We start from the raw sequence: 13943 nt of genomic DNA on the forward strand, positions 1-13943 counted from the left end.
AATATATATGTAAAACACTGAGTTTACTGTCATAGTTTTCTCTTCTAAACCAGTGACAATTTGGAACTTTTAAGCCTGGCTCAAAATGACTCGAACTTAGCAGCTGGAGAGACTTAGCCATTTTCCTTAATCTCGTATTCTTCAACTAGGGACATATTAGAAACATCTGGATGCTCTCAGACATGACTATCCAGATCCTTTTCCCTGAAAGGCTTAGGGTAAACAGATTGGTATGGGCTCTAGGCTGTCATGTTAAAGAGGTTCCTGGACAATCAAAAGGACAATGTGAGTGGATAGAATCTGGAGAGTTTCACATTCTATCAGAGAAGAGAAGAGTATTCAGATTCTCTGTCTGCTTGGAGAACCAGCAAGATAATATATGTGACATTGAAAACACTTTAAAGACAGGAAATCATAGAAAAAGATGTGTGTCCCTTGGTTAGAAATGACAAGACCAGCTTTCACATGCTAATGAGGAGGCATTTCAAAATGAAGGGCAAAGGCTCATTTCTAATCATCATTATTGTTTTGTTTCTTCATGTTTTTTTTTTATCAAAAGCTAACATTTGTTTTTTCTCACAAGGTAAGTCATGCAAATATTTTTGCCATATTGTTAATACAAAAGATTCATTTTTCTCTGTTTATACTTGAAGAAACTGCATAATGGTTTACCTTGATTAAGATATGTGAAGTTTTTATCGTCCTGTAAATATTTTTATAATGCATATCTTGGGCTTGTTAATGAACCATTTGATAATTTCACCACTGTGTTCTGCTCTTGCTGTTTGCTTTTATTAATCATTAGGCAAGAAGAGCATACAGCCTATGTAGGCTACAGGGTATGTGGTTATTTCAGAGCATCTTGACTTTGAGTTCCTAGAGGCAGAGCTTGAGGTCAGGACTGAGGTGGTGAGTTTTCTGGAGTCTTCTTTGAGAAAAGGAGAACTGAAGTCACCCTGGGTGTGGCACAAAGCTGAGCAGGGGTTGGAACCCTGGAGGATTCAGTTTCAGCTGGATCCACTGGGCACTCGCAGCAACCAGGGGTCCTAACTTGAGGCAAGCAGCTGGGCTTTGGACCCTCTGATACTCTGATAGCAACGGTGGAGTAGAAGGCAAATGCCTGGAAAAGGCAGCCAGTGTGAGCCAGCAGGTGAGGATTCATAGCAATGGCGGAAGGGGTGCCCTGGCTCTCCAAGTGTAACACTGCAAGGTTCCCATTGCTTGGAAGCATTACCAACAGCCTTTGGTTCGGAAGCAGTTTCCTCTAGTACAAATTATTTTCTTGCCTTTTGCCATTTCACGTGAATTGTTTCATTTCGAATAATATAAAAATAGCTACTGATTGGGTGGCACTAGGGTTCCTCTCTTAGCCATCAAGGGAAATAGGAGCGATATTTATTGAGTACCTGCTCGTATACTCAGTTGTCACTCAGGAGGCAAAGTGATGACACATAATTATCATCCATCAACATCTCCTGTGCACTGGAAGGATGGAGAGTAGAGAATCAAGAGAAATCTGGTAGCATGAGAACAAAACATATCCACGGAGGGCATCTGCAGAAGAGGAATAGTTCAAAGGAGATAATATTATAAATACTTGGAGTAGATGCACAAATGCCAACTCTTTTACGCACGGCCCTGTGAAAAATAAAGGCTAATCAGGAAATCTAAGTTAAACACTTGAATAAATACACGCTTTAGAAAATAAGATGTAGACAAAGAACTCTAAATAGAAGGAATCCATTCCCAATCTTCCTAAAGTCAAACCTCCTCAGGAGGTGAGGGGATGCTAAGAAAGAAAAGATGAGATTTAGGGATTAGGATTAGATTTAACAAGATGCCCAGCCCCATGTCAAAATAATGCTGATACCACACAGGCAACAACTTGTTTTTCACTGAAATGGTCTGATGTTACCCTGGGATGTTTATATTGAAAGATAGTAGATTTAATACAATATCCTATTAAATACCAATTGTATCAATACCCAGTGGACCCGTCTCTGCTAATCAGAGTTGCAGCTCCCTTGACCTGATAGCCACAGTGGAAAACATTGGTTCATTTTCTTAGAATCTTCCCAGGCAGAATGCCCATCAGATTTCATCAACCTTGCAACACATTCTTCTGGCACGGCACCAGATTTCATTAAATCGCACTGGAACATTCTCCAGGGTCACGGGAAGCAGTCTGCAGGTGTGAGTCAGGGTCTGCACACTCCTCTGGACTGCAGACTCATCCTGATAAATTCCTGTCAGCTGCTGCCGCATCAGAGGCCAGCAGAGAGTCCACCTTTTTACAGATTCACGTCTCTTTATCAACAAAGACAGCGGGCTGCCTCTGGGAATCCTGGGATGTTTTTTAGTTTTAAGCCTAGAATCACAGTTCCTGGAACATCACACACTGCAGCAATCCTCGTTTCCAGGATCCTGCAGCTGTCCGAAAGCCTCAGTACTCTGCTATGACCCCCTTGAACTTTGCCCTGTTTTATGTGTTAGCACATGTGCAAGGGGCTTACTCAATGTAGTAATAGTCCATGTTGTAAATACCTTTTGACCATGCACACACTCACGTCCAGATGCACACACATGTATTATGTGCCTGTATCCAGTTACACTCAGTTTAAGTCCATCCCTTTCCTTCTCAAGAGTTCAAATCAAATGAAAAAGTGCATACAATATGTCAGAAGGACAATTCCTAGTCTACTGCACTACACATAAGTTTCCTGAATATGTTGCTCTTTTATTCTAAGAACAACATGATCTATGACATAATCTTTAGTGTGCACATAGCCAGATCAAGACAAGAAACCACTTAGATGAAGTGGTCAAGAGTTCACCCCTAATTCCTACCTAGCAATGCCAGGTGGTTGGGGGAGAGAGTAAGTCAAGAGGGGTAGGAGGAGGGGTGGTCCCACCTGTGTAGTGTAGTGGTGTGTGTGTGTGTGTGTGTGTGTGTGTGTGTGTGACACCAAAGAGTCGGGACAGCTGGAGGAGGGTAACTAGAGGGTTGAGCTAGAATTCTGGTTTCACCTGCATTGTGTCAGGAAAAGGTGTTAAGTAGAAAGCGGGGGCGGGGGGGACTGACTCCACCTGTGTAGCCATAGACAAAACTTTCCAAGTGTTGCTTCCACATCATGAGACTTGGTTGATAATTTTCTAAAATCTTTCAAGATAATCTTGCAATCATGTAGCCTTACATCTACACTTACCGGCCAAATGAACTTTGGCAATAAGCTAATATAACCCACTTTAACACACACATTTATAGGCCTAAAGGGGAGTGGTTAGTGGGAATGCACACAATGTGACCTAGTGAGCATAGCTCTGCCTCCGACACCCAGGGACGGGTTTTGTTTGCCTGCGGGACCATTAATCTTTTCAGTACTTGTTAAGGGTAAGGAGTAATGTCATTTTACAGAGCAGGGACAGATTTTAGAAGGTTAAAGAGCTCAGCCAGGGTCTCACATTCTGCTAGACAGAGAAGCCATCTGTCAGGAACAGCAATTTGCAATTACATCGCAGGTTTTGGCACATCAGAACCCGGGCTCAGGCTCCTTTTGAGCTCCAGAAGTTCTATAAGGATTCTGACTGTACAAGACAGGCTACTGGGAACACATTAAAGCTACATGGTACTGCTCCACCCCTACTTACAAATGAGGCGGGTCATTCTGCATAGAGCTGAGTGAAAGGCAGTGTCAGCGACCTTGTCACCATGACAATGCCCAGGGAAGCAAGGGAGTGAGGATTTATTTAGACAGATGCTTCTGTCATACTCGCTTGTGTTGCTTCTGGTCTGTGTGTGCAGAGGCAGAATGTGGTACCAGGGAACTTGTGTTAGAGCAGAGGTGCACACCTCCTGGCAACAGGAAGCAGGCAGAACCAGAGAGGAAGGGTCCAAGGGCATCCTGTGCCCTCCAGAGATCAATTCATAGTGACCTACTTCCCCCTGAAAGCTTCCCCTTCCTAACAGTTCTTTCAGCTGTATATTTACCTACATATTAATCCATGTATGAAGTTGGCACTTAACACATAAAATGTAGGGGGACATTTCCCAGCCAGACTCTCCTCCAAGGAGCATTTAGAAACAAAAACGTATCAGAGTGTTCACGGTGGTGAGTTCAGGTGGTGATTTTACAGAAAATCCCACTTTTCTTCTTTATTCTTGTGATAATTGGTAAATCTTCTACAATAAACAGTTGTGACCTTGGAAAAGTTGCAGGATTGCGCTGAGCTTTCTTGATCGTCTTTGTAATGAGAATAATAATGGAATTTCAGATTGCATGGCCAAATCCTGGAAAAAAATTCAATCTACTTCTGACCTGACTAGTGCATTAGACAAATGTCAGCCATGAAAGCAAAGGAAGCTTTAAGATGAGCTCGCTTTCCTTATTAATTGTTGTATAACATATATTGGCTTTAAAGTCAAACAAAAAATTAATGCCTCAGTAATTATCATTTTGGACAATAAATATACTCACTGGAGTGAGTCCAAAGCTGGGCTACAGACTGGCTCCAGGGAGCCCAGGCTTCTCTTTAGTGATGCTGTATCATCACCATATGGCTGTGTTGTCTCCCTGGGGAGCCGGTTATATAGAACCTAAGTGATGTCTCAGCATGAGCTGGAATGACATCTCTATCATTGATAGAAACTATATCTGATGTGTTAGTTTGCCTGAGAGACAACATCCAGGGGACCACAGAGAAGAAATTCAAGTTTGAATACAAGTCCCGGGGAGAGGTTCGCAGGAGATCGTGCTAGACTTTGATGAAGCAGAGGGAATGAAGCCCTCCCGTGATTCGGTGGCACGTGCTCCAGAGCTGGCATGAGGGCAGATGGAGAATCATATGAGGACGCTGAATAAGAACTTGAAGCCTCTCGGGGCAAATAGTTTTCCAGAATCTGTGATCTTATGGATCTCCTGACCTGGAACATTTTAGAAACAAAAATATGACCTTCTTGTTAGATAAATTTCAAAACTAGCTAATATGACCTTCAGGATGGAGGGGAGAGCGATTCCCTGCTAACAATGTGAACCAGCAGCCCCTTTCTTTCTTTCATCCACCTAGAAAATGGAGGGCTGTGTGGAATCCTCTTCTTGTCTGGTCAGTTTCCTCTCTTTCAGGACGAGCTCTGACAGATAGTTGAACAATAGCCCTTTAGATGGTGGATGTAGATAGTCGAGCAAAAGGCCAAAGGATCCTGACATACAAATCAGATGACATTGATGTAGCTTAATTATTCTGGGTTCACTAACATTCTTTTATCTGTCAACAGTTCCATATTAAAATTTTATTATGCCTGAAATGTTTATTCCTGCAGTCAAAATCACTCTAGGTTGTAATTTTTCCTCCTCTCAAATATATTGCTGTTTCACTAGAGGGTTGTTTTTTCATCTTATCATCCATCATGATAAAAGCTGGCGGAACTTCAAGTAGAAATGTTGCCCATCAGCACATCAGCGTTCCTTATGGTGACAAAACCATCTCACTCTGTATGGTTCAGAGCTGCAGCAGGCCGGAAGCTGTAACCTCCACTGGAAGGGGGAACGGAAAACACAGGAGTACCTCAGTAGTCAGGGTTTCCTAGCCTCGGCACCGAGAGATCTTGTCATGATCACTACAGGTATCATCAAGGTTTTAGAAGCAAACTTCACACTCTATGCGACACGGACCAGCCCCCTTCAGGAGGATGTGTGTCAGAGGGGCTTCTTCCTCTCACGCATGCCTGTGTATGCCCAGATTTTGTCTCCTATTTCTAAAGACAACAAATATGTGCATAGCTGTACAAATGGAAGATTGTCTTCAGAAGGACCTGCACACATAGCTGTAAAACCACAATGCCTTCCAGACCAGCTTAACTGTCATTCAAAGAATCACAGAGCCAGAGGCTCTTCGCCCAGAGTGACTCTCTCTCTCCTGCCGTTCTTTAGAGAGACTGACATCTGTTGGTGACATCTTTCCACATGTTGACTTCCCGAGGGAGGTACCAGGATGAATATTTTTAAAGTGGATTCTCTCTCTTTCAGCCTCCTTCGCTTGGATTTTCCTGTCTCTGCGTCTCTCTTGCACCATGGCAATCAGGCTCTAGATCTCCTTTTCTGCACACACTCTGCTCTTCTCCCATGTACTTATTACACCGCCCCCCACCCCCGCGATGGGCACGTCTGCTCTCCAGGTCTGGATCTGATGCCGGGGTCTCTCCATCATGTCAGGGCCCCTCTACTTGATTGCTTAACCCTAGCTTTTGCTTCAGTTTTCTTTGCCAAGTATCTTGAGAAAGCAACAACCCACCTTGTTCTGATCTCTTCTGGCATTTTAAGTTACTCAGAACACCCCACCCCCAAATCATCTTAGCATTTAGAAGTTCTGTATTTCGGTTTAGGGGAGAACCTTATTCTTTCTGTCTTAACTTAGGAACACGGTGATTCTGCCACAAAACTACATTGTTGCTAAGAACTGAATAGTGAACTATTTCTAGAGTTTAAAAAATAAATTACATTTTAATTTATTTATGAGTTTGATATGCATGCCATGGTGCATGTGTGGAGGTCAGATGAAAACTTGTGGGAGTTGGTTCCTTCCTTCATCTAGGTGAGTCTGGAAGACTAAACTCAGGTAGTCAGACTTAATGACAAGTGTCTTTGCCTGTTGAACCATCTCTCCAACCCTCTGGTGTGGGAGGTCCTTCTGTATATGTGTTGCTTTTAATAGTTAATGAAGAAACTGCTTTGGGTCTATAGTAGGGCAGAACAGAGCTAGGTGGTAAAAGCTAAACTGAATGCTGGGAGAAAGAAGGCACAATCGGTGAGAAGCCGTGTAGCCCCGCTAGAGACAAACTAGATGGAATCTTATTGGTAAGCCACAGCCATGTGGCAATACACAGATTAATAGAAATGGGTTAAATTAAGATGTAAGAGCTAGTCAATAAGAAGCTAGAGCTAATAGGTTAAGCAGCGATTTAATTAATACAGTTTCTGTTTGGTTATTGTGTGGCTGTGCGCTGGGAACAAACAAGCGACCTCCTCCAACAAATCTCAGTATTCTTTACAAGACAAACCCTCCCTAAACTTCTGACTGAAAAAAGGCAAAAATAGAGACCCGCAGAAGAATCCCAGGCACCAACAGCTTGATGTCATTACTGTGTGTCTTGTTGGTTTCTTTTCTGTTGCTATGGTAAGACATCACGACCAAGGCAACTGACCAAAAAAAGTTAATCTGGGGCTTACAGTTTCAGAGGTACCAGGAGACATGGTGGAGCAGTAGCTGAGAGCTTACATCATTACCCACAACTAGGAGAAGAGAAAACTAACAGGGAAGGTCTTTCTTGGGCTTTTGAAACCTAAAAGCCTGCATCCAGTGATACACCTCGTCCAACAAGGCCACACCTGCTAACCCTTCCCCCAGAGGTCTACAAACTGTGACCGAGTATTCAAATATATGAGCCCAGGAGAGACATTCTCGTTCAAATCTGTGCTGCAGAGTCTCCAGATACACGGTGTCTTCAGCTGTGCCCTGAAATAGGTTGTCCTTTCTCCTCTCTTGTCCTTTCTACTCTCTTGTTCTTTTGTCTTTTTTTTCCCTTGATAGTGCATGCTTGTTTTCAGGGGGTCCATATGTCTACATATCCCAGCGACAAGTCAAAAATGCTTTGGCTGGAGGTTTTACCAGGACTCGGGGACTCAGCATTAGACGAGGGCTCAAATGTGTCCAGTTGATTTTGCTCAAAGGTGTAGTGTCCTGAGCATAGTCACATACTGAAATAAAACCCACAAATGGAGACAAAACCACACCACTGAAAGTTCTAGAACCCCAAGTTCCTTGGGGTTTTATGGAGGAGGAAGCAAAGGTACGATGCCAGAGCTCATCCAGGTTTCCGTCACCATAGCCCTGCCATCCTCCCCGCTGAAGTTCAGTGATAGCTCTGCATTTGCCTGCTTGCCATCAGACGTTGTCTAACAGCCTGAGTCTTATTTCCTCCTTCCAAAGTCTCAGCCCACTTTATTCATTTTTGGGTAGTTTTATGACTGCCTGGTGGAAAATACTTTTTCTTTTGATGCCTAGATTTGAAATATTATAAAAAATCATATCATACAATCATACTGTTTAATTCAGATATATATTTTTTAAAGCTAATGTATATTTTAGAAACCATTTGATGTGACTATATGTGACAAATGTTTTATTTAGTAGTTAATGTTGTACTACTAATAAGCCAGAATTGGTAACAGTATGTATTTTTGCAATATTACATTTTTACTAGACTACATACTAAATAATAGTGGTATTAATGTATATAATGCTTAATATTTAATTGTTTTTAGTCTTTGCCATCAAATCAGGCCCCAAGCGGCTTTCTTTGCTTTTTCTCTTTCTCCAATACAGTTTTCGGAACTTTCTCTAAGTCATGAATCCTCGTTCCCTCCCCCTCTATCATACTTTTAGTTTTCCCGTTCTAACTTCCTGTGTAGAGACTGATACGCAGGTAAATATCTCATGTTGAGTAATGCCTGCCCAGACACTCAGTGTGTGGTCAGGGTATAATAGAAGCTTTCAGGCTGGGGTGGCCTCTTCTGTTGATTTTTAAAATCTGGCAACCATCCCAACTTCTCAAGAACGTGGAGAGGAAGGCGTTCCCTGACTGAACGCCACCCCCTCCGGGGTGAGGGTACCTTAGTCATGACTAGGAGCCCTTGGTGGCATAAGGTACCCTGTCCAAATGTTATAACCCCTCTCCTCTTATACTTAGAGTTCATACTTAGAGGTCTGAGAAAAACCAGAAACCCTACCGTTCAGAATATACTTTTGTTTGTTTCTGGTTTCCGAATGACTCTTTCTCTGCACCACCAAGCCCAGGGAACTGTTGCACTTTCAAACTGAATGAATGGAGTTTGCTGGTTCAGAAGTGTGGCGGGAGGGCTGCTGAGAAGATCCAGACACTTGGCCTAGAGTTGTGGGAAGCACTTAGTCTCCACAGGCCTTCCTGCTGGAACACAGATAGAAGGGGATGCCAGTGAAGGGCCGAGCAGACCCTTGGTGTGCAGTCCCAAGAGCCAGGAAGATGCACTTCCTGGATATCAGTGTCCCACAGATGAAGAAAGTCAGAGCGATTGCTGGCAGCGGTCCTTAGACAAACTATGGGCTTCTCAGGTAGGGAGAAGCGTCTGCTTTTTATTGGTTTATTTTTGTAGATATTAGTTATTAGACAAAGTCAAAAGGAGAAAGACGTGAGCTGCAGTGATCTGCCAATGATGGATAGCTACTGGCAAAAATTCCAAAAATTTAGAATAGCCAGAGCACAGCCACAGCTGGCCTGGCTCTGAGATCGTATGGCTACAGAGGACTGACTCTAGGAAGTCCATCCTCTCCCCTGTGATCTCTGTGTGTCAGTGCATGCAGTAGCCCCAACCCTGTCTGCTAAGATGGTAAAATATGAATTTCAAAGTGGAGTATCAGTGTTGTTAATGCCGGCTTTCTCGGGAGTCTCTCCCTCCTTACATAGTAACTCATATGTGAACAACTGACCTTGCATGCTCTGTGGATCATACCCTAGTCCAAATTTCTGTTTCTATTAATTTCATTATGACATTATCTGATTGGCCTTTATTAGATCTTATGTGTCTGCTCTGGTCCATTTTGTTATTACTGTAGTAATTTGGTTCTGTTTTGTTTTAATGTGATCAATTGTATCTTGGCATCTGAATAGACACTGGACACAGAACCCGTATTTAGGCATTGTGACTTACAGGAACCTGAAGACACAGCGTGTCAGTATGATTGGTAAGGAAGAGGATGAATTGATGGAGTTATTATGATATTCCCAACTTATCTCTCTTATGAACAATATGTGATTGGTTAGTGATCCATGACCACCTTACTTTCTTCCTATTTTTGCATTTCCATGGAGTTCATTTTCAGTCGTTGTGCCCTTGTCTAAACAAACCGGTTTCAAAGACATGTTATGTGTCCTGTCCTCTTATCTCATTTTACTTCCTGACATTTCAGTGGCCCCTGGTGAGCTACAGGTTGAAAATATTAAGTGGAAGATAACAGCACTGAATAGCAAGTTTCAAATTCAGCCCTCCATTCGAGTAGCATAATGAAATGTTAATAATCTTCTTTTTCCCTCCCACCAAGGACGCGACTCATCCATATGCATGCTGGGTTTGCTACCTGCCTGTTCATCATCAAGAAGGCTTGTTGGTTATCGTGGTACTGTGGTGCTGTGTGCAGGGAGCCTTATTTATTCATGACTCCAAAGCACAAGAGTAGTGATGTGATTTTATTACAGCACTTTGATATCATTTTTGGATGTTATTATCATTCATTACCATCTAGCTTTTACCTTGCCTAATTTATAAATTAAACATTTTCATAGGCTTATATCTATGCATGTATGTACGTATATATATGTGTGTATATAATAGGTTGATATGTATGTCCTTAGGGGTGGGTACTATCTTCAATTTCAGCCATTTGCTGAACATTTTAAAATCAAGTTCTCAAGGCTAGGTAAAGTACTTAGACTACCTAGATCTATAGTCATGGCTCACACTGATGACAGAGGATCTCAGAGCCATTTGGGGAGACTGGAGCTGAAGGACTCTCAGGACTTCTGACGGTGACTTTGTCACTGACACGGAATATTCTGTTGTACCTTACCCTGCTCCCCACTCCACCAGGATGCCCTTATTGAGAAGAACACTGGTCAGAGGAAGAGCAATGACATGGTCAGAATAAACCCAGGGGTCGAGATAGGACGGAGACCAAGACTCCTGTCACTAACTGTAGAGCGTCAGAGCTGAGGCCAGCCTAGCAGAAACTGCAGCCACCTTAGAACACGGGAAAACGACTCAAGCGTTGTCTCAAAGCATGCTATGCACCAACCACTCTGTGCAGTTAGAACCTCACCAGAATCTCACCACAGGATGACCTCACCCAGTCATCTGACGGTGTTTACTCCTCTGAGTTTTGGCTCCATCCTTGCTTCTCGTTACTCAGCTATTCACCAAATTCCCACTGGTCTGACCTGCTCCAGTGTTTCTCAAACCCGCTGTCCTACGAGGCTGTTGCCGGTCGGCTCATCACGGGCTTCCATGTCAGTTGACTTCATGGCCCAGGACTCCTCAACTCCAAACCTTCTACTGTTGAAAATGCTTTGCTTCTCAAAGAGGGAAGATATTCTCTTTATTCCCTGGGAGAAAACAAACAAATATCCAGCCCTGGCCCTCTTTCAGAGGGTCACAAGCTAAAGCTCCTGCCAACCCTCCCCTGGTTGCACGGTGCAGCCTCCACTGTTTGATCACAGTACCCTCTACACGACACATTATCTTTTGAGGTCTTGTGTATTCCATGGAGTGTCATATGAATTACATATTCCCCTCTTAGTCACAGGCTCTAATATAAGTATGCACGACGACAGCCAGCCAATTCCTGTTTAGAAATTATCCAGCGTGACTTCACACACTCATAACTACGGCGCATTTGCAGGCTCACACAATGAATAGCTCAGTGCTGCTCCACCCCAACTATTGAGAAAAACTCCCAGGAGGAGAATGTGTGTGTGTGTGTGTGTGTGTGTGTGTGTGTGTGTGTGTGTGGTAGGGGTGGATTATGATTCAGCCAGAACTCCACGTGCTCACATGAAGTCATCTTCTTGAATATTGCCTCTGTTTTATTTTGTAACATAGTTCCATTCTCTCCAGATCAAACATAACAGCATTCTTTTCTCATAGTTACTTTAGCATAGCATAATTATAGTCACATAACAAAATGTTATGTTAAATAGAAAATCAAATAAAATGTTACTAAATAACAAGAGACACCACAGTGTACTGAAGCCTGGTTGTCAGCCTATGGTGGTACCCAAGAGGGGTCAGGAAGGGAGGGAATCCACCTAGCATATTGAGAATTTTATAAATCATGATAACATACAAACCCAGATCCTACCTTTTGTTCTTATGGCCCCATACAGAGCAAAACTTACCTTAATGAAAGATATCAGAAAAATAAAAAGATATAAACTGAATTAAAATCTGTACACATGAGAGCAGCTTTTCTAGTCCATCTTTAGACTGGATGCTTGCAGAAGCATTCATCTCCATCCCCCTCTCCCTGTCTCGCTCCCTACCTGCCTCTGACTGGGTCCATCCTAGATTTCAACCTTCCAGAACCTGTCGACATAAACATATATTCATGGAGAGGGAGGCAGCACTGATAAAAATCAAGCCCCTCTTTACTTTAAGCCTTCTCAGCAGGTCCGGATCCAAAGGGATATTTCCTTCAAATTTCCCCCTGAAGGTCTTGCCGACTTTTATACATATACATACACATTAAGGATTAAATGTTCTTATTATTTCCTGGGTTGAATTCTCTGTCTTTCCTCTCCAAACAACTTATAAAAGCTTAAAAATATATATTTGAGGGATCTTAGTTACCACAATAATGTAATATATGATAAAAATGTCTGCTTGTTGCCATTTGTGTATGGCAACGGTGATGCTGGAATTTCATGGCAAGCAACATAATTTCCAGTAAAACCATTTTATTTGCTTTCTTAAGATGAGTTGCTGTGAATATCTTTCCATACAGACCGATAATGCCCCCAGCCTGATCAGAAAAACACCTCTGCCTCAATAGTCCTCCACCTTCAGGCAGCTTGTCTAAGCTCGCTCTGAGAGCTTCCCAGCAAAGAAGAGAGGATATCCTGGTCAGATGTCTGCAATGTGACAAGCACCTAGGACAGTCATCTTGGCTCACTCCATGGCTCATGACCCCGCTGTCTCTCACTTGTGCTGAGGCAAAGCCTCTTGGCAGCTAGTGCACAGTAGAGCAAAGCTGCCCAGGTCATGGCAGCCAAAAAGCAAAGGGACTCCTAGGAAGGAGCCAGGGCAAGACAAGCCTTCCTAAGACAGGCTCCCAGTGGACCCTCTCCCCTGGCTAGGCTCCATGCTGTGAAATTACCATCAACACTCAGTAATGCTGTCAAATTGAAAGTCTGTCCCAGGTCAGCCCAGGAATGAGGAGGTCACACCCCTCACGATCTAGATCTAGTCCTTTGCTAATGCTCTACCTGGGAGTATTATACTGGGGACAGAGCCTCCAACACACAAGCTTTTGAGGGACATATCAAATGCAAGCCCTAACAAAGACCTGTTCTTTCCTCTATAGCCAGTGTTAGATGTCTGTCCTGCCTTCTTATACCTTCATTATGCTCTATCATATACCCCTTGGTACCTCGCTTTCTGGGGCACTTGTGCCTCGGGCATCTGGCTGTCAGGGCAGTTGTTAGACTCCGTTGGGTGCTGGCTGTGCATATGGACTTTGAGCCTCTTACCACTTCTGATCCCGGATGTTTGCTATTTGCTCACCATGGTGTAGCCTCACAAGCTGCCCGCCTTCCAGTTCACACAGAGGCTGCTTCCTGGTCCTAAAGCTCAGGTCCTTCATCTACTTTCGCTCACAAGCATAGTAAACAAGTTGTTTTCAGGTGACTGTGTGGCACAACCGCGTCCTCTCTGAGAGTTTCTTGTATATTTATAAATGTCTCGCTGTGATTTTTCTCTGTGGTACCTCATCAGATTCCTGATGCGAATCTCAGATTTTATACATCTATTCAAAGACCTTGAAGTGAGATGACCTTGATTTTTATCTGAAAAGAAAAAACTGGCTGATGTTCCAAAGCTTAGTGGAGATGAAAAAATAGTTTCAGAGACATTCCTGAAGACAGTGGGAGCAGAGCACGTGGTTGGTGCCAGTGGGCAGCCGGATCCCAATCTGGGGAAAAGATTGTGACTTTAATGCCTGTTGGTAAAAAGACGTGTGAAGGTTAGGAAGAAGCCTGGACCAGCACACTCTGGGGAGTTAGGCTTAGATCCTCCTCCCGTGCTCTCTTTCAAGGAAACGTTGGATGTGACATTCAGTGCCTTTGAAAATTGTTTCTGCTAGCT

The 13943-nt window shown here is 43.3% G+C and overlaps 1 long non-coding RNA gene across 2 annotated transcripts in view; it reads right to left on the minus strand.

Moving 5' to 3' along the window:
* LOC126509723 (uncharacterized) overlaps nt 1-13301 on the minus strand; it is a 14426-nt gene extending 1125 nt beyond the window's left edge. Inside the window, exons 1-3 of one of the 2 annotated variants that reach the window (XR_007594240.1) lie at nt 13231-13301; nt 10933-11188; nt 1407-1554 (exon numbers count right to left, since the gene is read on the minus strand). This is a non-coding gene — a long non-coding RNA (uncharacterized lncRNA). Of the gene's footprint in view, nt 1-1406; nt 1555-10905; nt 11189-13230 lie in introns of both variants that reach the window. The other variant, XR_007594241.1, reaches the window with a different exon arrangement.
* Nucleotides 13302-13943: the final 642 nt, after the last annotated feature.

The sequence above is a fragment of the Alexandromys fortis genome, unplaced genomic scaffold (genome assembly GCF_014885135.2).
Source record: "Alexandromys fortis isolate MF-2015 unplaced genomic scaffold, M_Fortis_MF-2015_v1.1 scaffold_87, whole genome shotgun sequence".
In the NCBI taxonomy this organism is placed as follows: Eukaryota; Metazoa; Chordata; class Mammalia; order Rodentia; family Cricetidae; genus Alexandromys; species Alexandromys fortis.